At 45.4% G+C, this 26,499-nt stretch overlaps 2 long non-coding RNA genes and 1 other non-coding gene across 5 annotated transcripts; 2 read left to right on the forward strand and 1 right to left on the reverse strand.

Annotated features, from left to right (window-relative positions):
- The first annotated feature begins 3,780 nt into the window (after positions 1–3,780).
- On the forward strand, positions 3,781–5,984 carry LOC115248528 (uncharacterized). The gene is made up of 3 exons (XR_003887361.1): positions 3,781–3,806; positions 4,994–5,107; positions 5,954–5,984. It is a non-coding gene; the product is annotated as an uncharacterized lncRNA (long non-coding RNA).
- A 13,268-nt stretch (positions 5,985–19,252) lies between these two features.
- LOC115248563 (5S ribosomal RNA) lies at positions 19,253–19,371 on the reverse strand. Its single transcript, XR_003887392.1, has one exon. It is a non-coding gene; the product is annotated as a 5S ribosomal RNA (ribosomal RNA).
- A 2,055-nt stretch (positions 19,372–21,426) lies between these two features.
- Positions 21,427–24,795, forward strand: LOC115248542 (uncharacterized). 3 transcript variants are annotated; one of them, XR_003887372.1, is made up of 5 exons: positions 21,427–21,471; positions 21,565–21,835; positions 22,013–22,090; positions 22,357–23,432; positions 23,515–24,795. It is a non-coding gene; the product is annotated as an uncharacterized lncRNA (long non-coding RNA). The 3 variants fall into 3 exon arrangements; XR_003887371.1 differs by having other exon boundaries at positions 24,433–24,795; XR_003887373.1 differs by lacking the exon at positions 21,427–21,471 and having other exon boundaries at positions 21,569–21,621; positions 24,433–24,795.
- The last annotated feature ends 1,704 nt before the right edge of the window (positions 24,796–26,499 follow it).

The raw sequence follows: 26,499 nt of genomic DNA on the forward strand, positions 1-26,499 counted from the left end.
TCAGATCACAGTGGGAGTTATGGCTACAAGATCTTCAGAATTTATCTAGTGTAAAAATTAGGAGATGTTACATTCCAGAAAGGTTCACAGATGTTGAGAAGTACGAACTCCATCACTTTTCCGACGCCAGCGTCACAGGTTATGGTGAGTGTAGTTATCTCAGAGCAGTTAGTGCTGAGCGAGAGGTTCATTGCTCGCTAGTGATGGCGAAAGCGCGTGTTGCTCCCACCAAAGTAACTACTATACCGCGCCTGGAGTTGTCTGCAGCGGTGGTAGCAGCAAAGATGAGTGTCATGCTCAGAAATGAGCTTGATATAGATGGTCTTCAAGAATATTTCTGGACAGACTCCAAGGTCGTTCTTGGATATATAAACAATGATGCCAAAAGGTTTCAAGTGTTTGTCACAAACAGAATCCAAAGAATTAAGTCCATCACTGATGCTGAGCAATGGCAGTATGTGAAATCTGAAGATAACCCGGCAGATCACGCTTCAAGGGGCCTGATGGCACATCAGCTTGTCAGTTCAAATTGGCTCACTGGCCCAGAATTTCTATGGAAACAGGACCTACCTGCAGGAAATATCAAGGTGGGAGAAATCCAAGATGATGATCCAGAGCTACGGAAAGTTCAGGTTCTAAACACAAAAGCAAAGGAAGAGAAGACTTTGCTTGATTGTTTATCAAAGTTTTCTGACTGGAGAAGAGCTGTGAAAGCCATCGCCTGTCTTAAAAGATATGTACAGCAAAGAAAGGGTCTCAAAGCTAAGACTAATGAAACCACAAACATTGAAGAAAGACAGGAAGCGGAGCTTTTCATTATTAAACTGGTCCAAGAGGAAGCATTCAACTCTGAGATCAAAGGTATAAAGCAATGCAAGGAAGTAAGACCTAAGGATAAAACAAACAACTTACACAAGCTAAGTCCATTCTTGGATGAGCATGGTGTGCTCAGGGTAGGAGGACGTTTGAAAAGGTCTAGTCTTCACCCACATGTCAAGCATCCTGTCATTTTGCCTAAGACAAGCCATGTATCTTCTTTACTCATCAAGCATTACCACCAAAGGTGCATCATCAAGGAAGAGGCATAACTGTAAATGAACTAAGATCGAGTGGAATATGGATCATAGGCTGCAGTAGTGCAGTTGCCTCACACATCCACAAATGTATGATGTGCAGAAAGTACAGAAGAAACACACAAGATCCAAAGATGGCAGATTTGCCAGAAGACAGGATGGAAAGTACTCCTCCATTTACATATTGTGGCCTAGATTGCTTTGGACCATTCTACATGAAGGAAGCAAGAAAAGAACTCAAGAAATATGGTCTCCTTTTTACATGTATGTGTTCAAGAGCCGTACATATAGAAATGTTGGATGATCTTACCACAGATGCTTTCATCACACGCTGCGCACATTCATTGCAATCCGTGGGAATGTGAGACAGCTGAGATGTGATCAAGGCACAAACTTTGTAGGTGCGAAAAGAGAGTTCATGAATGCAATGAAAGATCTGAACCATGAACAAATGAAGGGATATGGATGAGAGTTCCTAATGAACACCCCATCATCAAGCCATATGGGAGGTGTATGGGAAAGACAAATAAGGACAATCAGAAGTGTTCTCACTGCAATCCTGGATGAATCTGCTAAAAGACTTGACACTGCTTCACTTCGCACATTTCTGTATGAGGTGATGGCTGTTATAAACAGCAGACCTCTAACAATTGAACACTTAAATGAGCCCACAAGTGTCGAACCTTTGACTCCCAACCACATTCTCATGATGAAGTCTAGCATAGTGTATCCCCCTCCTGGTCAATTTGTGAAGCAGGATCTGTATTTGCGTAAGAGGTGGCGACAGGTGCAGTTTCTGTCAAATGAGTTTTGGGTTAGGTGGAGGAAAGAATATCTCCTTAATCTTCAGCAGAGACAAATCTGGCAAACAGATAAGAGAGATACAAAGGTTGATGACATAGTTATCATTTGTGAGGACAGTTCTCCAAGAAATCAGTGGAAACCGGCAAGGGTGACAGAAGTGTATCCCAGTGCAGATGGAAAGGTTAGAAAAGTGAAACTGTTCGTCAGTGACTCAACCTTAGACAAACAAGGGAAGCGTACTACTAAGTCAGTATCTTGATCGGCCTGTGCAAAAGATTGTTGTATTGGTTGAATCAGAATAAGTGTCATAGTTCACTTGTTACGTTAAATGTTACGTTAAAACGTAAGGTTGTAGCAAAGGTGTAAAGTGTGTATTGAAATCACAATAACTGTGATTTGGTGGGAGTTTAACTGCCATAAATATCATTTATGTTGTCATTTTATGTCTGTAGAATATTTTATTTAACATTTTTTATTTTTATGAATATTTAATTCCTTTATTTAACACATCATACAGGCGGAAGTGGTTTCTGTTCTTTGTTTAGTGACGGACCTTTAATGTGGTACTCCACTCCACGAACTTTTATTTGAGGTAATACTGCAAGAAGAGGAAGTTGCAGAAGACATTCTTTTTAAGACGTTTTTCTTTGCTCATGGTGGACTCATTCCCTCAGGGGTGCAGCCAGCGAGGTAATCTGTTGCGTTTGTACGTGTTGTATATGTGAAACCTGTTTAATTGTGTGTTGTGCTAAACAGTTCGACGGTGGTGATGGCGTTTACGGCGATGTCGTGCCAATAAATCATCTGTGTCAAAAGAACTGTGGTCCGTGCTTCTCTGACGGGAGTGATAAGATGAATATACAGTGTGCACGTACGCGCACACGTGTGTATAAACACTTAATACACGCGTGTGCGTGGACGTAGACTTTTTAGTACTTTGGGTTCATAGACTTTTTAGTATTTTGCAGATACGTGTCTGTATATAAACCAGATCCTCCTGGAATAAAGAACTAAAGGCTGACTGTTGTCACGTGACCTGTCTCCGTCTGTGTCCGATGATGGAACCTGCCTGGAACATCTGGTGCACAGAAAAAGCAAAACAGCTCACAGAACTGGCCCAGTTTAGACCCAAAAATGACAATAAATAATGAAAATGTGTGACGCAGTAGAACAATGGACGAACTTTCTATTGGTCATTGACAGTTTCAGTCATTTTCATCAGAATTCATCAAAAATATTTAAACCAACAAACTACACACAGAACCGCAAAGTTTAGAGCTTAAAGGGAGCGACAGGTGAAGATTTAAAGCTCAACGCAGCTGAAGAAGTTCCAAAAAGGAGAAATATCATGTGGTGCTTTACCGCCACCCGGTGGACACGCGTGGAACTGCAGACAATAGTTAAACGCGCTCCGACACATTCTGACCTCTGCTGCTCCTCCTGGACTCCAGGGCTGCAGAAATATGCTGCTTTTACAAGTCTTTCAAATCTGTCAAGCATCATAAATCTTATTTATTTAACCAGGTTGAATAATGGTGGAGAATGGTGTCCGAAAAGCGTCTTTATTTTAAAGTGAACAAGAACAGTTCGGTCCGCGTTCACAGAGGCGGAGAGACCTCGACTGAGTCCAAAACAAGTCCGCTAGGAAAACTCTCAAAAGTAGTCAAGCCACAGAAGTCAGGGTTTGGCGATGAGGCCGAAAACCCTCCGCCGCTGGCAGACGGGAGTTCTGTCCTTAAATCTAACGGGAGATTGAAGAGAGACCGCAGGTGCGTGTGTCTGCGGGGCCAGCTGTGGCTGATGAGCGGCTCCTCCACGCCCCCTGCAGGTAGACACCAGCAACAACGGTCCCAGAAACTGGGAACCCAACAAACGAGTTTAATCAAAGTATTCCTTTCAGACTAAGCAGGAAGACTGAAGACCGACAAGGTGAGTGGAAACGAAGAGCATTATTGAAAAGAACTGACAGTTGTGTTTGGAGATAAAATCAAGATTGGAATCAATGAGACTTCATATTTAGTTTTAGCACAAAACATCGTTATACATTATAAATGAATAGGTCTTATTTAACATTCTTATAGTCTGGCTTTAGTTATAGTTGAATAGTCTTTCTAAGTAAAGTTTAGTTTATTTTTCTGCTCTTTGCTACTGATCCTAAAAGAACTTTAAACCCAGAATACTTTAATGGTAGTAATATATACGCCATAAAGCTGTTGATTAGGTTTTAAAAGTGAAACTATTCTGTTCAGACGAAGCAGGAAGAGCGACATTTTTGTGACAGGTGAAAAGCTCATAAAGTTATTAGAGTTGTTCAACAGTCCAACAGCTGGATATTTTGGTATTATTTAAGACAATAAACTTTAAAAATAATTAAATAAATCCACACAGGATCACAGGACACCAACAGGATTTTGGGTTCATGTTGCACGTTTTCTCACAGTGGTTTATTGTTCTATGTTGTGGAACCACTGTGAAAGAAATGCAGGAGTGGGTGTCATTTCTTTCATCTATTTTAAATAGAGCAGTGATCTTTGAGGACTTGGATCATAGAAATAATTGAAGAGGGGAACAAAGGAGGGAAGTTAAAAAGTCCTGACTAGCATGTTTATGTAGCACCAGATAATTTAGTGGCTGAGCTGAAGACAGTCCTTTCACCATGTTGGCCTGTGGAAAACCAGTGTTGTCGGCCCGATGGACCAGCGTCCCCGTCGTTGCCGGACCACCGTTGGCCACCAGTTGGGTTTTGGGATCAAAGTGGGGGCGTTTCCTGTATCCGGTTCTCCTCACGGATCCATGACTACAACATGTTGCTGCAAGTGCAGAGACGTTTGCTCTGGAAAGAACTTTAGAGCACATTCAGTGCTGCAGGATGAGGGGCTGGAAAAGGTGCCAGTTCTTTTCTCACTGCAGGGAACAGTTAAAAAAAGCAGCTTAAACTCTGAAAACATGAAAATTATACAGAGACATCATTGATTTATTGATTCAGTTGTTATCCAGAATGGATTAGAAATGTTCCTGTTTGATAAAAATGCAGTGAATTGGGATTATTGAACTCCAACCTCTACAGATTATTTACCTTCATCACAGTCTCATCACTATTTCTGATGTTTCCTCAGGATGGACGAGGACAGAGCAGAGTCCACAGTGTCCAGCTGTGTGTCCCTGAAGAGTGACTACTCCAAAGACCTCCCTTTAAACTTCGGTATTGGACCTCAAGGCTCACCTTTAAAGTAAGGTTTTCTGAACCACATAATTCTGCCTTAGAACATTTCACGACCATACAAAACATCATTTTGTGGGTATTAGCCTCCACTATCGTGAAAAATTAAATTAATCAGGTCCTTAAAATGAAACGGTGCACCAACATGTCAGGCGTTCGCTCCCATTAACCCCCATGTTAATTTTAGTGTGGTAAATCTTTTAAAACTGAAAATTGCTTGTGTTTTTAACTGGTCATTTCTCCTACATGGGTTAACATCATCTCACAAAAATTCCTAGGCATATATTTTAAAGTTTCCCAACAATATCCATCATTGCAGAGTGCTCCAGCTCTCCATTTAGATACGGATGGGTAAGACATGGCAGGTCTGTGCAGCTTGTTCTGCCACACTGTTCCACCACATGTCATGAAAATTCATTAAAAAGTCTATTTATAGGCTCCTGGTTCTAATAAACCCATAGACAACAATATCAGTCATTCCTAAATGGTTGAAATAAGCTTTTGAATACGCGTGACCTCTGTGCTATTTAATGATCAGTTTCAGAGACCAGACTACTGTATTTGGAGCATAAATGTAGAACTTTTGTTCTATTCTATGAGTTTATATTCCTGATTTGGCACTTTTATTTTTAACATAAATTCACAATGAAGAAAAGCCACTAAACACTTAAATCAAATACACTTTTCTCCAACTAAACGAGCTTGTTAGAACGTAAATAACTTTATATTTTTTGCTCAGTGTTCATTCAATCTTCAGCTGTCAGAGCAAACTGAAAGTAGAAGTGAACGCAGCCTTTCTTAGGCGTTGCTAACGCCCAGTAGACCACTGTATAACCACTATTCCCATTTTTGACAGGTGTCAGAAACGGTCTGCTTCCATTGGAGATTCCTCCTGTCCCGAGGGTGAAAAGAAACGGAGAACTGAACTGCAGACCGCCGACCTGAACAACAGCGTCTCACGTAAGCTCGTACATTTGTATTTATAAGATACTTTTGGGTCGGAATAAAGGAACAACTTGTGTATTTACAATGTGCAGGAGAAGATCCAGAGAGCTCTTGTTTGGTTCCACTGGAACCCCTGGACCCTCTGAAGACCTTCCTAAATGCTTAGACAGTATTTAGCAACATTTAGTCATTTAGTTCTGGAAAGTGTTAAAGAGTTGAAGGCAGGTGACCTTTACAGGACAATGGGTCTGCTGAGTATGATGTGTTTGGAGAAGGTTTGATGTGTTTTTCTAAATATCATCCAGCTTTTACCAGCTGTTTAGTCCAAGCAAACTCTTGGAAGACATGGAAATGGTTGTTATAGACTAAATTACATTGAAAGCCAATGAAATAAAAGAATAGGTGTACATAAGAAGACATAACATTTAAAACTGACAGTGAGATGGGTCATTACCCGACTGTTGCTTCTATCATTCAAACATGACAGAATATTTTCCAGTTGAGGACATCTGTGTTACTGCTGTAGATGACAATTGTAAAAGGATTTAAAAGATTGTTTGTTTCAGAGGGTGGTGAACTGCAGGAGGTGATAGAAGGTCATAAGATGAGTCTGAAGAGAAGATGTGAACATGTGACTGAAGGAACTCATGAAGCAGGAAGTGGAACCCTGCTGAACAAGATCTACACTGAGCTCTACATCACTGAGGGACAAAGTGAGGAGGTGGACACACAACATGAGGTGAGACAGCTTGAGAGAACCTCCAAGAAGAACATCCAGGACACTCCAATCAAGTGCCAGGACATCTTCAAAGTCTTATTTGAGCAACAGAGACACATCAGAGTGGTTCTGACCAACGGTGTCGCCGGCGTTGGAAAAACCTTCTCAGTGCAGAAGTTCAGTCTGGACTGGGCAGAAGGTTTGGAGAACCAAGACATCAGTCTGGTGCTTCCGCTCTCATGCAGGGAGCTGAACTTGATCAGAGATGAGCAGCACAGTCTTCTCTCACTGCTTCATGTTTTCCATCCAACATTACAGAAGATCAGAGCAGAAGATCTGACTGTCTGGAAACTTCTGTTCATCTTTGATGGCCTGGATGAAAGCAGATTTTCACTGGGTTTCAACAAGCATCAGCTCATCTCTGATGTCACACAAGTATCGTCCGTTGGCGTGCTCCTGGTGAACCTCATCCAGGGGAACCTGCTTCCCTCAGCTCTCATCTGGATCACCTCCAGACCTGCAGCAGCCCATCAGATTCCTCCCTGGTGTGTTGACAGGATCACAGAAGTACGAGGCTTCACTGACTCCCAGAAGGAGGAGTACTTCAGGAGGAGGTTCAGTGATGAAGATCTGTCCAAGAGAATCATCTCACACATCAAGGCCTCCAGGAGCCTCCACATCATGTGTCTGATCCCAGTTTTCTGCTGGATCACTGCTATAGTTCTGGAGGACATGATGACCAGAGACCAGAGAGGAGAGCTGCCCCAAACCCTGACTGACCTCTACTCACACTTCCTGATGGTTCAGATAAAGAGGAAGAAGCAGAAGTATGGAGGAAAGCAGAGACCAGAGGAACTGACTGAGGCTGACAAAGAACTCCTTCTGAAGTTGGGTCGGCTGGCGTTTGAACATCTGGAGAAAGGAAACATCATGTTCTACTCAGAAGACCTGGAGCGATGTGGACTGGACGTCTCCGAGGTGTCGGTGTACTCAGGAGTTTGTACAGAGATCTTCAAGAGAGAGAGTGTGATCTTCCAGAAATCAGTCTACTGCTTTGTTCATCTGAGCATTCAGGAGTTTCTGGCTGCCGTCTACATGTTCCACCGTTACACCAGGAAAGACACAGCGGTTATAAATAAGTTCCTAAAATATTCTAAACCAGTCACATCTCTTGATGACTTCCTCTGGAGAGCACTAATGAAATCTCTTGAAAGTGAAAATGGCCACCTGGACTTGTTTGTTCGCTTCCTTCATGGTCTCTCTCTGGAGTCCAATCAGAGGATCTTGGGTGGACTGTTGGATCAGAGGAACAGCCACCCAGAAACCATCCAGAAGGTCCTCAACAACCTGAAGGAGGAGAACAGTTATAAAATCTCCCCAGACAGAAGCATCAACATCTTCCACTGTCTGATGGAGATGAAGGATCAGTCAGTCCATCAGGAGATCCAAGAGTTCCTGAAGTCAGAGAAGAAATCAGAGAGGAGACTGTCAGAGATCCACTGTTCAGCTCTGGCCTACCTGCTGCAGATGTCAGAGGAGGTTCTGGATGAGCTGAACCTGGAGCAGTACAACACCTCAGTGGAGGGACGACATCGCCTGATTCCAGCTGTGAGGAACTGCAGGAAGGCCGAGTAAGTAAAGATTTTTGGGGCCAGACATCGGCGTTTAAATCAAGCGAGTGGATCATGTCAGGCAGCAATACCCCCTCCAGTGGTCATTCCTTCAATTCTTTATCTCCATTGCAGCGTCCATAAATTAAAAACAACAATTCATCCAGAAATGTTCAACACTGGCTGGATATAAGTTCAAAGGTCAATCCAGACAAACCAACATAAGGCAGGAATAATAGGAGCCACAAGTTAACTTACTGTCATGAAATTACTGTCATGTCATTAAATAACTTTTGTTTGTTTGTATACATCGTATTCTAACAACAGGAAAACACATTTTAACTAATGACACGTGACTATTTTGCTTCATCTGTTCAACGTAAAAACAGCCGGCCTCGTTGGTTTAAATGGGTGTTTTAGGTCTTTGTGGCGGTTCCGTTTGGAGCCTTTATGTGACCCACAAAGTTGTTTGACCCTTTCCACACCCGTTAGGTGGCAACTTCATCACGAGCAACAAAAGGTGCAGTGAAAATGATTTGAAGGGAAACAGGCAGATATAACAGAAGCTGAGGGCAATCGATGCAACCAGAGACTCTGATGTCATTGATCGGATCGCTGAATTAAGACTTGACGCACCATCGTACAAATTGGATGAAATGCAAAATATCCAAAGAGCCGATAGACAGATAAAAAGATGCACGTTTCTTTAAACCATTTGCTATAATCATTTTAAATATTGAGTAATTATGAGCTGTTCTAAAATAAGACAAATGTTGAGAATAATTCCGTTGCATTTCAGATCTGATGGTCGTTCAAACTGTTGCTCTACGGTGTTGAATTTAGCTTTTCCAGGAAATGAGCTACATTTGTGTTGAGGTAGATTCTCAGATAAGTTGATTAGAAATCCCAAAGTTTGACTCACTATTTTTGTTTCATACACAACAGACTGCCTGGTCGTTTTCTTTCAAAGAGTCATTGGGAAGTTGTGGCCTCAGCAATGACGTCAAACCCTGCTCATCTACGGGAGCTGAGCTTAATCTGGAACCAAAGCCTGACAGATGCCGACGTAAAGTTACTGTCTTCTGCAATGATGCATCCAAACTGCAGACTGGAGACGCTCAGGTCAGGAGGCCTCTGTTGGTCTTTTCTAAATTTCTTTACATTTTCTGCTTTTCTCTTCATTTTCAGATTTAGAAATGTGTTTTTATTTACCCCATTTATTCCTTTTCCAGGCTGTGGCGGTGCAGGTTATCAGAGATCAGCTGTGACTCTCTGGCCTCGGCGCTGAGGTCCAATCCCTCCCATCTGAGGGTTCTGGAGCTGAGCTCCATCAGTCTAGAGGATTCTGGGATGAAGCTGCTCTGTTCTGGACTGGAGAGTCTAAACTGTCAGCTGGAGACTCTCAGGTCAGCTTCCTTTTATCTTCGACATAACAACTAAACAATGAAAGGCTTCAAGATAAACTCCATTGACTTTTGGAGAAGAGAAGTTTAGTATGAATTGAAATGAGCCATTGAAAGTTAATTTTATAGATACTTTTTAACTATGTTGTTGCTGTAATATCTCAGTTTATCAGTGGGGGGCAGAGCTCTCCTGACTCCAAGGGCCCTGATTAAATAATGAAATAAAATGAAATAATGATTTTGAGCAAGTGTAATATGACTTTTCCTCCAATAAGACATCATTTCTTGCCATGATTCCTTATCCAGACTGAGCGGCTGCAGTTTATCAGAGATCAGTTGTGACTCTCTGGCCTCGGCGCTGAGGTCCAATCCCTCCCATCTGAGGGTTCTGGAGCTGAGTCAGATCCAGCTGCAGGATCCAGGAGTGAAGCTGCTCTGTGGTTTTCTCCAGGATCCTTTCTGTGAGCTGGAGACTCTCAGGTCAGTCAGAGATGATCCAGTACTTTCCCAGGTGTAACTAGTTAGACAATAAATGTTTACATGTTTGATCTTTGTTATAAACGTAGTGTTACAGTTCTCAGAAAAAAGACCACACAGGACAGATTTGCAGTATTAAATTGGTTGTGGAAATCTGCCCCATGTGAGGATGGTCATCAATGACTAGAAAGGAAGTATCAGTTGTAGATTTGTCTTGTTTTATTTTAGGCTGGCCACAAAACCGCCCAAACATTCAGACCAATCAAAAATGGTTCTTCCTGTCTTTTAAAGATCAGAAGGAAAACTAGAAAACCCCAAAAGAAAGCTGCTACAGTGTGCCATGCCCCTTCTCTCCTGAGAAAAGCCATCCCAAAAAAGAGAAAAGCCCAAGTGTGAAGTGAGCACCCTGTTGAACCTTGGTACCGAAAGCCTGCAGTCATTCTCATCTTAGGTGGCTTCATTCCAGCCAGAAGCCCAAACCTGCCTCCCTCTTAAAGGGGCAGCAGGTCAGTCCAACCACAGAAACCTTCATGAAGATCTGAAGCTTTCAGCATCCACAATTGTTGCACCTCACTTCCATTGGAGTCCAAATCAGAAGTCAACAAGTTGATTCTCCACCGATTCTACACAATGCAACCATTTTAAAAAGGTTTCCATCCATAAGTTTTCACACATTTTTATATAAATCTGTTTGTTCATCACCTCCTTCTTTTGTAATGGTCATTAAAGAAAATGACCTTATTGGAGTTTTTCTCCTCACAAATATGACTTTCTATGAACGATGCAATAAATGCAGCTTGCAATCTAAGACAATATGGAAGTATGTGTATATAATAGTAGTGGAAGGAGCTCATAAAATAATACATTTGCTCTTCTCATCGAATCTCTCTATGTTATTAAAGAAAAACCTGCTCTTAGTCAACAACATCTAAGACATCAACCAAAAATCCTAATTTTCTACAATATAATATTAAACAGTAGAGAAGACTCTTTCTGCAGAGACACTGGTGGCAGGAATGCAGAAGTATCACCTGCTCAACTTGGAAGGTGGAGCAGAAACCACCAGCTGAGAAAGTCCTCAGCGAGAGGAAGTGGTGGAGAACCATGAAACTTGCTAAGCTCCACCTCAGCTCCAGAGACGGGCTGAGCTGGAGCTGTGGCACCAGGTATCGCCCAGAAGAGCCTCCAACAAACAAGCTCTTCTCTTGGGAGGAGAGGGCTTTGAATCTCAGCTCAGTGTGCTTGTCTCTAGTAGGTGGCAGCTGCACCTTTTCCTGAGGTCCTTGTTGATGCCCTGAGGGGAATTGATGCTCCTGCAATGTTTTCTGGCAGCATTGAGCTTGCAGTGGGGCAATCAAACACACTGTGGGGTGGCTCTCTTTCCTTCTCTCATCTGGAGAACAAGTGACACCAGCTGCCAATCATTGTTGGAGAAATGTGCAGTCAGGGGAACGATGCGTCCAGACTATAGCCACCCTTCCAGCATCCAGCAGTGTCTAAAACCTTTGATTTGGTTTCACCAGAGAGTGTAGGGATTGCAGGGTCGCTGCAGCATCGCCCACAAGCTATCAGGAGTGGGTCGCTTTGTCCCAGCTCCTGACAAGAGTTGAGTGCTATTGAGAAATGTGGTCTCACAAACTTGGAAGGTATTTTGACCCACACACACTTTACATACGGTGTAGATCTTGTCCAACCGCCCTGAAAGAACCCAAAATACGAACATACGGCAGATAAGCCGGTGCAGGACCAGAGGTTTGTGGCTTGTAAGCTGTGTTTTGCTCTGGTACATGTTGATTTTTATTTGTCTTCTCTCAAAATAATTGTTATTTTAGACTAAGTGGCTGCAGGTTATCAGAGACCAGCTGTGATTCTGTGGCCTCAGTTCTGAAGTCCAACCTCTCCCATCTGAGGGTTCTGGACCTGAGCTCCAACACGTTGCAGGATTCAGGAGTGAAGCGGCTCTGTTCTGGCCTGGAGAGTCCAAACTGTAAACTGGAGACGCTCGGGTCAGTCTTCATTTTTCTACCTATATACCAGCTGCTAAGATGGTGAAGTGAGGCTGTTCTCAACACTGCTGTGATGCACCACATTAAAAAAATTCCTTGGAATATCGTGAATTCAGGTCTGACCCAACTAAGAACTAACGTAGGTTTAGTACTGACGCAGATAACATGCAGACCTGCACCGTATAACCTCATCCTGCATTTTTCAGATTAGAGCGCTGCAGGTTATCAGAGATCAGCTGTGGATCTCTGGCCTCGGCGCTCAGGACCAATCCCTCCCATCTCAGAGAACTGGACCTGAGTGAGAACCAGCTGCAGGATTCAGGAGTGAAGCTGCTCTGTGGTTTTCTCCACTTTCCAAACTGCCGACTGGAAACTCTGAGGTAAACACCATTCTCAAAAATGTCCATTATTCCATCCGAGGGTCCTCACACTTTCTGAGTGTGTGTGTTGTGCCCAGTTCCTTCAGGAGGGGGGGCCACACGGGGACCACTTATTCATGATAAATTGATTTAAGGACAATGAAAAAGCCGACAGATGGTAACCAAAATTAGACAAAACTAGGTGAGGGTGCCTGGTAGACACCAGCCAACGAGGAGGGAGATGGTGAGGGAGACAGGAAGTCATCTAAGACAAGTTGTGCCTTTAAAGATGAGCCACAGGTGAGATGATCTCCATGATGAGATGGGAGGGAAAGAGGTGGGAGAACCTGGGAAGAGTGAGGGCCAGAACAATATATATTCTCCTTTGGAACAGTGCAAACCTGAGAGGTTGGAATTGTGGTAATTACATATTACTATCATTTTTTAACCTGTAACTAAATTAAATATTTACAGATCATGCCTTTGATTAACCTTTCAGATTAATACTGGTTTCACCTATAACCTTATAAAAGTTTCCCTTCTTTATTTAGATTAAGTTACTGCAGTTTATCAGAGATCAGCTGTGACTCTCTGGCCTCGGCGCTGAGGTCCAATCCCTCCCATCTCAGAGAACTGGACCTGAGTGGGAACCAGCTGCAGGATTCAGAGCTGAAGCTGCTGTCTGATCTCGTAGAGAATCCACACTATGGGCTGGAGACATTGAGACAGTAGCTGGTTGAAGCCAGTCAACTCCCGCTCATCTGCTGCATCACTCACTGACCACTGGTGAAGAGCATCTGTGGAAACATCTGCCGTCTACTCCCTCCATAGATGAAAAATTCAGTTTTTAAAAAGCGCTGGTGGACTTTCAGGAGATCAGTCGATGGTCGACAAAGCAGAAGCAGCTTCGCCTTGAAGTTGAATTAGTTCCTGGTATCACACAATGCATCTTTATAAAGTTCTAAATGGCTCCTCGGCCACTCTTAGAAGCATGAAAACATTATCTTAATTGTCTCTTCAAATGTCTGTATTATACGTTACTATTTTACATCATGCCTTCAGAATCTTTAGGGTTTAGTATTTACTGTCTCTGTGACATGGAGCATTGGAATATTTCAGCTGCAGCCAGCAAAAACCCATCAGAATGACGGCTATCGGTGGGAACCGCAGGTCATTTGACTTTAGTCAGTCTGTTCAATGTTATAGGATTTATTGCAATCTAATAAAAACTATGAATAAATGTGGGAAATAGGAAATAAAAAGAAGCAAAATGACCAAATAAAACTCCCATGAATACTGTAAATTTAAAGATGTCAAGAATGGAATATCAGCTTAAATTTAATCAAACATAAAGTGAAAAGGCCTCCTTTAAGTTTACTGCAAAAATAAACACAAAATCAAGAGCAACACGCGCCAAAAACGTCTCATTCTCTCTTCTGTCTCCACTCATTCTTTTATATTCTCTTAAGATAATGGGGACGGGGTCGTGTGATAACAAAACAACCTAATTGGGGACTATATTTTTGTTGCAAGAACTTTGGCTCTTCAGAAGTTTCTATGTTGGCTTCCACAGATTGGGCATCCACTAGAAACTCAGTGTTTTTGAGGAACTACCAGGAGTGGCTGGAGTGGAGGCCAATGACGCTATAGCTACATATAGCTACATATAGATCACCGTTATCCTCAGCCCAAAAGACCACCAGTTGGCGCAGCAATACTAAAGATAGGAGGTTGTGGTCGTTCCCCAAGGGTCAATCTTAGGTCCAACCCTTTTTAATCTTTACATGCTTCCTCTTGGGGATGTCACCAGGAGCCACGGTATCAGCTTCCACAGCTATGCTGACGATACGCAGCTGTACATCGCCGTGGCTCCTGGTGACACAGGGCCAGTTGATGCCCTTTTTAACTGTATTCTAGATATCCAGTCATGGATGGCAGAAAACTTCCTACAGCTCAACCAGGACCAAACAGAGGTCTTAGTCATTGGTCCTGAAGGTCAGAGAGAGAAACCTGTACCAAAATTAAAGGATTTTAAACCATCTCAATGTGTAAGAAATCTGGGTGTGATCTTTGACTCTGAGCTTAGTTTTATCCCACACATCAAAAACATAACAAAGGTAGGTTTTTACCACCTGAAGAATATAGCCAGAGTCCGCCCGTTTCTCTCTCAGGCCAGCACGGAGGTGCTGATGCACGCTTTTATCTCTTGTGGTCTAGATTATTGTAATGCCCTGCTCTCTGGTCTTCCCAAAAAGAGCATCTCCAACCTACAATTATTCAAAACTCAGCTGCACGAGTGCTGACGAGGACCAGAGGGCGGGAGCACATCACACCGGTTTTAGAATCGCTGCATTGGCTACCCGTGCGTTTCAGGATCGATTTGAAGGTTCTTTTATTCGTTTTTAAATGTCTTAATGGTCTTGGCCCGACTTATTTATCTGACCTGCTTTTATTCTATCAACCCTCGCGGACTCTGAGGTCCTCCGGCACCGGCCTTTTAACCATTCCACATGTAAGCTCTAAAACGCACGGGGAAGCGGCCTTCAGTTATTATGGTCCCCGACTGTGGAACAGCCTGCCGGAGAACCTCAGGGCCGCAGAGACTGCTGAGATTTTTAAAAAGAGGCTCAAGACACACCTTTTTAATCAGGCCTTTAATTGATTTTTTGATTATTTTTAATTTATTTTATGTTCTCATGCTTTTTTATGTCTTATCCTTATTTGACTTGATACCTTTACTGTTTTACTCCCTCAGTTCTTAGTTTCTCAGTTTTTAGATTTTACACCTTTTATCCCATTTACTGTTTTAGTCCTTCAGTTTTTAGCTCCAGTGTTTCCTCATGGGGTTTCCTCATGGGGGCCTGCCAGGCTGGGAGATGTTTCCGGTCTACTGCTGGGGGTGCTGTCCCGTTGTCGACTCTGGCCTGGGTGGTTAGGGGGCTCTGTGCTTTGGTGTGGAGCCTCCGGACTGTCCGGGTCGGGGTGGTCTTTGTGGCGGTACCACCTGTGGTCACGGACCGTGACCTCCCTCGGCCTGGTGGGCCGAGGGAGGTCACGGCCAAAGGTGGTACCGCCAAAGGTGGCGTCTCCTTCGCCTCAGGTCTCGGTGCCCAGCCATGTCTCAGCTTGTTTGTGTGTGTGTTTGATTTTGTGTATGCATGTGTGTGTGTGTGTGTGTATCTGTATGTGTGTCCTTTTTCTTGATTCTCTTGTTTCTCTTTGTTGTTTTTATCCTCTGTGAGGCACTTTGTGCTACCCAGTGTATGAAAAGTGCCATATAAATAAAGATTGAATTGAATTGAAAAATTGAATCACTTATGTGTAATAACTATAATCAGTTAATCAAGGATGAGACAAATGTTATTCATTGACCTTCCTTTCCTGAATCCTCATTGGTCTTTATCCAATGATCTCCTTATGGTTCCTGGATCAATACAAAGACAGGTGAACCAGCATTTAGTTGGGCGAGTGGAGCTTCCGTTGGCTAACGTATTGCATCCTAACCCTCCTGCCCATATTAATGATCATATTCCTCGTGGCAACAATATATCACTCCAATTTATTAACTAACCCTCAACCAAAACATGGGCTTGGGTTCATTTGAAAGACTGACCCACTGCATCACCCATCTGGACTGAAGGACACAATAGCCACTTTTGCTAACCCTTTTGCCAGGTCACATTCAGCTCCTGCTCCATGCTTCTGATTAAACCTTTAATCATGTTGTTGTGTTCTTGTCTTTGACTCAGGAGATCATCTGATTTAAAGACTGTCTGTGTCAAATATATGGACATTCTCCAGATGAAAAGAGAAAAGAAAGTAAATGTGCGTCCCCTGGAAACTGTCGGACTTGGTCCTCTTCTACTGCCCCTGCTGACGAGCAGCAAATAGAGCTGAGAGACACTTTTCTCTCTGAGGCTTCTGACTTACCGCTGGCCTCTCCAGATTCATCAACTGGATGATCATTTGTCCCCTCCACATGATGAAGATCGCTGCCTTCAGCTTCATCTGCACAACACATTCAGAGGGGAGATTTTCTTCATCCTGGCACATTTGAATCCCTCTGAATTCTTCTAGACTGCAGATTAAAGGCAGCTTTCTTTACCCAGTGGCAGACTGGAGGTCTGACAGACAGCTGAATCAGGTGGGTGGCTGGCTGGCTGGCTGGCTGGCTGGCTGGCTGACTGGCTGGCTGGCTGGCTGACTGGCTGGCTGGCTGGCTGGCTGGCTGACTGACTGACTGACTGACTGACTGACTGACTGACTGACTGACTGACTGACTGGCTGGCTGGCTGGCTGGCTGGCTGACTGACTGACTGGCTGGCTGGCTGGCTGGCTGGCTGACTGACTGACTGACTGACTGACTGACTGACTGACTGACTGACTGACTGACTGACTGACTGGCTGCAGAGTCCGCATTACTGCGGACACCGCACCAATCCATCTGTCGATCTCCTGCTCCATTCTTCCCTCACTCGTGAACAAGACCCCAAGGTATTTGAACGCCTCCACTTGGGGCAGGATCTCCTCCTTGACCCGGAGAAGACACTCCACGTTATTCCGTTTGAAAACCATGGCCTCGGATTTGGAGGTGCTGATTTTCATCCCAGCCGCTTCACAAACCGATCCAGTGATCATTGGAGGTCACGGGCCGATGACGCCAACAGGACCACATCATCTGCAAAGAGCAAAGACGCGATCCTGAGGTCACCAAGCCGGACCCCCTCAACACCATGACTGCACCTAGAAATTCTGTCCATAAAAGTTATGAACAGAATCACTGACAAAGGGCAGCCATGGCGGAGACCAACCCTCACCGGAAACAAGTTCGACTTACTGCCAGCAATGTGGACCAAACTCTGACACCGATCGTACAGGGAGTGGACGGTGTGTATCAGGGGGCCCGGCACCCCATACTCTTGAAGGACCCATAGGACCCCCCGAGGGACACGGTCGAACGCCTTCTCCAAGTCCACAAAACACATGTGGACTGGTTGGGCAAACTCCCATGCACCCTCAAAGACCCTGCTGAGGGTGTAGAGCTGGTTCACTGTTCCATGCCCAGGACGAAAACCACATTGCTCCTCCTGAATTCGAAGTTCGACTATCTGGCGGACCCTCCTCTCCAGTACCCCTGAATAGACCTTACCAGGGAGGCTGAGGAGTGTGATCCCCCTATAGTTGGAACACACCCTCCGGTACCCCTTCTTAAAAAGAGGGACTACCACTCCGGTCTGCCAATCCAGCGGCACCGTCCCCGATGTCCACGCGATGTTGCAGAGTCGAGTCAACCACGACAGCCCTACAACATCCAGAGCCTTAAGGAACTCTGGGCGGATCTCATCCACCCCTGGGGCCTTGCCACCGAGGAGTTTTTTGACTACCTCGGCAACTTCAGCCCCAGAGATACGTGAGTCTGTTCCCAGGTCCCCAGGCCCTGCTTCCTCACTGGAAGGTGCATGGTGGTATTACGGAGGTCTTCAAAGTATTCCTTCCACCGATCCACAATATCCCAAGTTGAGGTCAGCAGCACACCATCGCCACTATACACAGTGTTGACAGTGCCCTGCTTCCCCTTCCTCAGATGCCAGATGGTGGTCCAGAACCTTTTCGAAGCCGTCGAGGAAGTCGTTCTCCATGGCCTCATCCAACTCTTCCCATGCCCGGGTCTTTGCCTCGGCAACTGCCGTAGCTGCTCTCCGCTTGGCCTGCCAGTACCTATCTGCTGCCTCAGGAGTCCCACAGGACAAAAAGGCCCGATACAACTCCTTCTTCAGCCTGACGGCCCTCACAATATGTTTGGGTCAGCCAGGTCCGTCCGACATCCTTCCCCACCAACAGAGCCAACTCACCACCAGGTGGTGATCAGTTGGCAACTGGTGCGATCAACTGGTGCGGGCCAGTTGACAATTGCTGTCACAGACAACCTGATTGAAACCTCCTGAAGACCCCAGAGGGAGAGTTCGAATCCAGCTTTGGACATTATCAAAGAGAAGATATTTGATTGAAAAATTCACAATCATAAAAATGTTTAAAGAGCATAGCAGTGTCTGTGAGGTTTATGAGCCACAAATGCTGCTCTTTTTAGGAGCACAGCAGTCTATTAAACTGTAGTTTGTGTCATAGCATAGTTTTATTGAAAAATTCTAAATTGCAAGTAGCAGATATGAACAGGGAAATGCTACGTTATCTGCTTATTCTGTTACAAATAATCTGATGAGATAGGTGTGGAGTTAATTCAGTTGGGGATAGACAGATGGAATATTAGTGTTGTTAGTATGATACTTGAGTTCTTTAGATATTGTTTTCAATTCCGGACTCTGCCGCCTTGAGTTGGCTTTTTTTTGAAGACAGAAATGTTGACAATAGTGTGGACCAAAGTGGGAAATTCAATTTTATTTAAACACAAACACACACGCACGCACGCACGGACGCACGCACGCACGCACGCACACACACACACACACACACACACACACACACACACACACTCTCATAAAATATTAAATCTCAAACGATGTACAATAGTGCAACATTAAATCTCAATGTTAGAAGTACTTAAGAAGTGAATTACATCTGGCTGGATAATTATCAGGAACACTGGCGCCCTCTGCTGACCCAGTGGAAGAGTGCAAAAAGCTTACAGCACCTGGTATTCCCAGGCGGTCTCCCATCCAAGTACTAACCAGGCCGGACCCTGCTTAGCTTCCGAGATCGGACGAGATCGGGCGTTCTCAGGGTGGTATGGCCGTAAGCGAGAGCAAGTGCAAGAAAATGGCCTTTTGAAGTTAATACGCTCAAACTTATTTTCTTGAAACACTTATTCTGGTGGAGGTTGTCCATTTTGCTTTGTCACAGTCCAAACCTCAATGTTGGAGCAGCCTCCAATCCATTCCCCCCAAAAAAGAAAGGCTATATAGCCTATGAGCGTCATATCATCAAATCTGCCTAGAACAGCTCTTGGATGAGAGGTGAAACGCCTTCAAAAAAATCAAACAAGATTCAACTCCGATAAATGAAATCAACTTAAAAGCAATGTGCCATGGCCGGGAGCTAAACGGCCCTAAACCGTTTCCCATTCATTTTCAATGGTAGTGCTAAACCACTACGGACGCAATATATTTCCGGCCGCTATCATCCCGTGGCGCTGTTCTGCCGTTTCTATGAAGAGCGGCTCCTCTCCGGAGGATCGGCCATTCTTGGTTCATTCTTTGGTAAACTTCGCTGAAGGTAAGTTTGGGCTTGATTTCCTACTAAATTAATGAAGAAACTTTTCGTAATTGTGCATAGGCTGTGGTCAATTTTGTCCTAAATTAGCAAGGAACGTGTTATAATTGGCCCTAAATTATAATGTACTGTATTTGTCATGCTACAATATACTCATATCTTGTCAAGCTAGTTTTTCATAAATTAAATTACACGATAGTGATGAATGAACTTGTTCATATTTTATATTCAAGTAACCGATTTACTTGTCGTGGCACTGAAATCTCGGTATTATTATTATTATTACTATAATTATTATTAGTAGTAATATTAGTAGTGGTAGTATTACATTTTATTACATCAAATGTTTGTTTTTGTTTCCAATGTCTTTGAGAGGGGATACTGTCCTCCTGCCCCCCCCCAACATGTTCTCTCACACACACACACACAGACACACACCTACACACACACACACACACCATCACTTTCCAGTCTTTTCCTCACTAGCCACACCAGGTACTGACCTTCTGAACTCCTGAATCGACACCCCAACAACCTTGATCTTACACTTTCACACCTACATGATAATTGCATGTGTGCGCACACTCACAAACACAGACACACACACACACACACAGAGCTTTACACATGGTACCACACTTTATCTTTTACTGGCCTAAGATTCCTTTGATCACATTTATCAGGTGTGATTTGAAAAATGGGTGGAACTGTTTTATCAGTGTCTAATAAAAATGAGAAAATTAATAGACATTTTTCCTTTCTGTCAGCTCAACATGCAGAAGCAATTTGCCTTTTTCCCTGGGAAACTTTGGGTCGTGTTCCTCAAGGGGCCTCTTGGGTTTCTCCTCCAGGAGCCATCTGATGAAGCCAAACGGGTGAGTTCCACTCCTCAGGACAAGTCTGCGGCCATGAGGGAGGACCTCGTACGGCAGAACGCTTTGGCCGTCATCCGGCAAAGAGGGGGGATCCCTCAGATAAGATGGAGGTGCAGGGAGACTATGTCCTGCAGTTTGGTAAATATAAAGGGAAGTCATTCTGATGGCTTTTGCAGAATGACGTAGGATCCACCGTGTATCTGATCAAGAACGTGCAGAGCGAGGAGGCAGCAGGTCTCTGTATGGCTGACAGCCACAGTAAGGACAGCCTCCAGTCATTTGTGAGTTATGCCCTCAGTTTCCAAGAAATCCAGGCTCTCCTCACTTATGAGGCCGGAAGAGGGGATGGAGTGACTGCCTCATCTGAAGACGACCAGCTGGTTGGATTTGGTGCCCGAGCCAAGAGCACGTGGAAGGAGATCTGGGACAGCAGAGGTGATGGCTATGCTGACTTTGTCATAGTCAGGCGCTGCGTTCCAGGTACACGAATGTCCAGGTTGCAGCAGAACCTGCTGAAGAGGCAGCAGCCCACCACATCTTCCACACCTGCTGAGCATCCCATGAAGGCCCCAGCTGAGCCCCTGGGTATGCTCATTCCTTCATGTGACAAGTTCAACTTTGGGAAAAGGTTTTTTTCTTTTCTACTAATAACCTGTAGCCGGTATTTTTGTCTTTAACACAGCCATGGAGGAGGACGTGGAGATGGAAAGGGAGATGCTGAGCATCCATAACTCTGATCTGCAAGTCCAGAGCTGTAAATACACCGTTACCACATTTATTTCATGTCAGACAAACAAAGTCCATGCCGTATCTGATTTCTATTGTTTTTCTTTTCATCTGTGTGCAGATGCTATGCCAGTAGCAGCAGCCGCCCTGCCGAGAGTGCCACCAGGAGCAAAGACAGGTTTCTGAAAAATAGGTTTCAGAGCTGGAGTTCCGTTCCTTTCCATGAAGAATTCCTCTCCAAATCTGAAACTTATCTTATTATTTTTGTGTTCTTGATGTTCTGGCCGAGTTCCTTTAATATTACTCTTCATATGTTGGTGTGATAATAACCGTCGTGAGGACTATGAATTGATCCGTGCAATGATGAACTGATATTGACTATGAGGAGGAGGGTAAGTGTTTGTTTTTGTTCTCTTTGCTGCTTCGTTGAAAAACAGTTTTCTTTTCTTTTTATTTAGTGCTGATGAACAACCTGATGTCTCTGTAATGTCCAGCTGACTGTTCTTTCCATGTTGTCATCAGGTGAAGTGACTGTAATTTCTTAATAGCAAGTCTGCACTTGTTTTCAGGACCTGACTCTTGCACGGCACAGACCTCTGACGGCAGAGTGCCTCCTTTGACGGACTCTACCCAAGACCAAAAGAGTGGTATGTTAAACCATGTACATTTCCCCCATTCCGTGGGGTGTTGAGCAATAATAAAGTGTCCCGGGGTAATTCAAATTGACACGATTCTTTGTCACTGACATGGAAAAAATCTGACGTGTGAGCTCTGGAATGAAACCAAGTGTCCGAGGCGCGTGTTTGTTTCCTTGTATCGTGTGTTTATATCATGTGAGGGCGGGGGCACTGAAATTGTCTCTTCAGTAATGATAACTTTATGTTGTTCAACTGTCTTCTTTACTTTATCCTAGTTCCCATAGCTCCTGTTCCCATGCCTGTCCCTGACCACGACATGAGCAAGTGGATCTGCTCACAACATCAAAAGCTGTGGATGAGGACGGAGCTTCAACAACTTGGGTTGTGGCCTGGGTCCCGACCAGTGCATCACCCTGGGAACGCAATTTCTCTTTGGCGTCTTCCTCCTCAGCCGGAGCTACTGGACATGGTGGCTGAGCTCCCGTCCCCCAACTTTTTTCAGCTCCATCCATTTTTCATTTGGAAGCCAGAGAGCCACATCACGGTCAGGTTGAGGAACAATGACATCCTGCCGTGCCTCCATAGCTGTCCTCGTCCTCAGGTGGTCTCTGCAGGCGTGGGCAGACCTCCAGTGATCGTCAGCGTCCGTGGCCAGTATTTGATCTTTTCCTCGCGACTCTGCTGCAAGGCCTGTCGCAGGAACTGGTCCTGACAACCCTCCATGGGTGGAGAAGCTGCCCGTGCGCTTTACTAACCTTTTGCCTGCATTCCTGACTCACAAGAAGGCTGCGTGCAAGTCGGTAATGGATGAACTGCGGCGTTCTGGCAAGTCACCGACCGATATGGCGAACCAGGTGAATGAGCTCATGCACCTCAAGTATGAACGAGCTCACCTGGCATATCTGCACGCCGTACAGAACGTCAGGGAGGCCGAGGCTGGGGCGTACGGACAGAGAACCATCGGCCAGTACGTGAGGATGGAAGATCGGCCACGTGCTTTGGGGCCATACGAGGACCAAGAAGGTCGGGGTGGGGTGTCTGTGTCCGGATTCTACCTGACTGACTGCCTGCTGGATGAGTTCAAGCGTCAACAGCCGTCTCTGACCAAGCTCCTCCAGGGCACGTTGGGGCAGGTTTTCAGGTCGGACCACACGAGGAAGATGGCGAGGAAGGTGACACTGGCATCTGGAGCCATGTCCAGTTTGGCAGTGATGAATGAGAACTGGCTCATTGTGTCCTGGGTGATGGTTCAGGCTGAGACAGAAAGGTCCCTGCGTCCGATGTAGCAAGGAATGGCCCAGAGGTACAGCCACGCTGGGGTGGAAAAGGCCGGCTACCACTGGATGGACAGGTGAGATCAGCCATCTTCTTTGTTTGCCGTCATTCAAACTGAAAAATGCTCCATGCTAACCCTAACCCTATCCATGCTGAAGACGTGGCGCGTTCAGAGGGTTCACATCCTCCGTGGTTGCCTCAGTGACCCAGAACTGTCTGAGGGGATAATGGACAGGGACGGAGGGACCCTTCAGCTAAACCACGTAGCGGGCGAAGGTGCCAAAGTCCCCGTCTGGATCCCTGTCCGTGGTACATCTCAGCAGGAGGGCTACCATTTCCAGCAGGCCCAGTGGGTCACGGGTACGCAGGTCTCCCCTGAACTGTTCCAGGCCCAGGCCATGACCGGCGTTGTGCGGTGGAACTTTCAGCGACCGGTAGACATGAAGAAGCCCGGCGCCGTCCTCCCTGCTGTCTTTGACCCTGCCTCAATGTGGGAGTTGAACTCTGCTTCCATGGCAGTGACGGGACAAGACAAGTGCCCTGCGTTCACCTCTCTGACAGAGACACTGGAGAAAGGTTTGGGCTGGAGTCCAGAGAACCGGGCTGCCGTCCGCTCCCTCTGGACTGGGACAAACACAAAATGCAGAAGAGGGATCCGCCTTGGGCTCTTGTGCCCCCTCCCGCTCCAGACGATGCTCCTGGGGCAACACCTTCCTCCAGCGGGGCAACAGCGACTGCTGTGCCGTCGCTTCCCCCTGCGCCACCTGTCAGCTTCCATCTCTCTGCTGCTGGACGTGTAAAGGAGATTCCAGCAGAGGATGACCAGGATCCTGAAAGATCAGTGGGCGGGTCAACCATAATCGGGTTTTTCAGAGCGGCATGTTGGAATTAAGGCCTTCGAATGATTGAAAATAAATAGATTTAGTTAGGTTGTGGTCAGTGTATCTCAATCTTTTGATGTGTTAAATATTACACTTTCTGTTATTAAGGGATGGATATTAATGTGTTTTCTCAATAGCCCATATGGCGATAATATGAGTTACTAAGGATGCATTATTGCTTTGTTTGTGTTCCAGACGTCTCTGGAGCTTTGCCCCTGCCGCTGAAGTCCTCCCCGAGGAGCGCCCGCACTGGACCCATGAAGACTGGTGGTGGAGTGTTTGTCTTGGACCACACACGCTGGACTCTTCCCATGAAAGACGCTATTGATAGTTTGCTGCAGTATCATCATGGGGACAAGGACATCCTGAGGCTTGTGGATCCAGACTACGCAGACACGGTCCATCGGTCTGCGGCCGATCCGAACAGCTCGCTCCGCCCCACAACCAGGTTTCACATATCCCGCTATGTGAAGCATCTGGCAAAGCTGTTGAACACCAGTTCTTCTCTGAACACCAGCCCAGAGAAGCTCCTGGAGACTCAACAGCTGTGGTACTCCTTGACAGAGGGGAGCAAAACAACCAGCGTTCCTGTAGTCACCATGGAGACGGCTGTTGTCACTCCTCCCACAGCCGCCCTGCCCACGCCTCTGACGCAGGATTCCATTGAAAAAATTGTGCAGGGCATTCTAGAGATGGAGCAGCAGCAGCAGCGACCAGAGCAGAAGATGAGACAGACCAAACCCTGTCTGGCCTGTGGACAGCCCAAGTCTCCGTATGGGACGGGTGGATCTTCCATCCACTTTTTCTATCAGCAGGGTCCTGTTCGCTACTTCTACTGCTCAAGGAAGGTGCATCAGACTTATGCTGCTGAGGGACTCTCTGACCCCAGAATGCCCTTTGAACAATTTGCCGCGTCAGAGTTTTTCCAGAGGGAGCTGGAGGCCACCAAAAAGCGTGTGGAGGACAAAGCTCAGAGACAGATCGGCTGTGTTTAGCTTCATGATGGCGTCTCAGATGATATTCTTTCATTACCGCCACCCTTTCTCCACACAGAAGACACCCAGGTTTCCCAGCTGCCTCCGTGAACATGTACTCCCACTCCCACCTTGTTTGAACCCCCGGTTCTCAGTGTCCACCTTCCCTTTTGCCATTTTATGGGGATCTGAAAGTTAACTTTTGCTGTTATGCTAATGACTACTGATAAATAATGAAATGAAGCCGCCTCCCGCTCAGACTGTCACCGTTGCATTGTGGGAAATGTAGTATTGGCCTGTGTAAAACATCTGCGGCCTGTGGGCCGGTTCTAATAATAAATCAATATCATCCTGGGGGCCATAGAAAACCCTCGACCTTGACTCTGACATATGAGCTTTAAATGATTTCTTTTGACTCCCATTTATTTGGCTGTTTGGATATCATCTTTGCTAGTGTGTGTGCGCGCACGCTCTATGGAACTGGCATAAAGGATGTTAAAATTAGTCTAAATTAGTCTAAATTAAATAAAAATTCCTCCATTCATCATTCCCAACAGGCAGTGTTTGATTAGAAACTCTTTCTGAACTCTGGTGCTCTGAAACATCTCTGCTTCCATTTTCAGCTGTTTTTATTCTCAATAACATCAAATCATCCATCCATCCAAATCGTGGTCCTGTTGGACCACCAAAGGACAAACACTTTCCATTTAGCACGGACAAAAAACCCCAAATCCTGTTTAGCAATGAAGCTGTGGGGAGAGTTTGAGGAGCGTTTCTGAGGAACACGCTGCCATATTGGGTCCAAGCTGCTGGGGTTTTTGTTGTTTCCAGGTGAATCGGTGGGCAGCGGCGTTACCGCCTGTCTCTGCCCCCCCTCTCTCTCCCCGTGGTCGTGGTCACGCCGGGCATCTTTACTGGTCCCGTTTTAAACAGGTTCTGTTGGGAACAGGTGTTCTCCAGAACTGTATTCCAGGCTGCTGTGCTGAAGGGCTGTTTTCAGTAGCAATAGAGCCAGAGTGTGCCTGCTCCATATGAACCCCCCCAGGCCGTGCTTTCCTCCTGGCTGAGCCATAATCAGCTCTGGATGGACTGGTTCACGCTTGGACTGAGTCAAGATTTGATAGCTTGACTGATTCTTACAGTTTTTGATCAAACCCCCATCTGCTGATTCCAGGAGATCTTTAAAGGATCTCAGAGCTTCAGATTTATGAAGCCTGCTCAGCCCCCGGCAGCGCTGATGAAACCATTTCATTCCTTCAAAAAAGCAGAACATGAAGCTCCAGAAAAG

This window comes from Takifugu rubripes, unplaced genomic scaffold (genome assembly GCF_901000725.2).
Source record: "Takifugu rubripes unplaced genomic scaffold, fTakRub1.2, whole genome shotgun sequence".
NCBI lineage: Eukaryota > Metazoa > Chordata > Actinopteri > Tetraodontiformes > Tetraodontidae > Takifugu > Takifugu rubripes.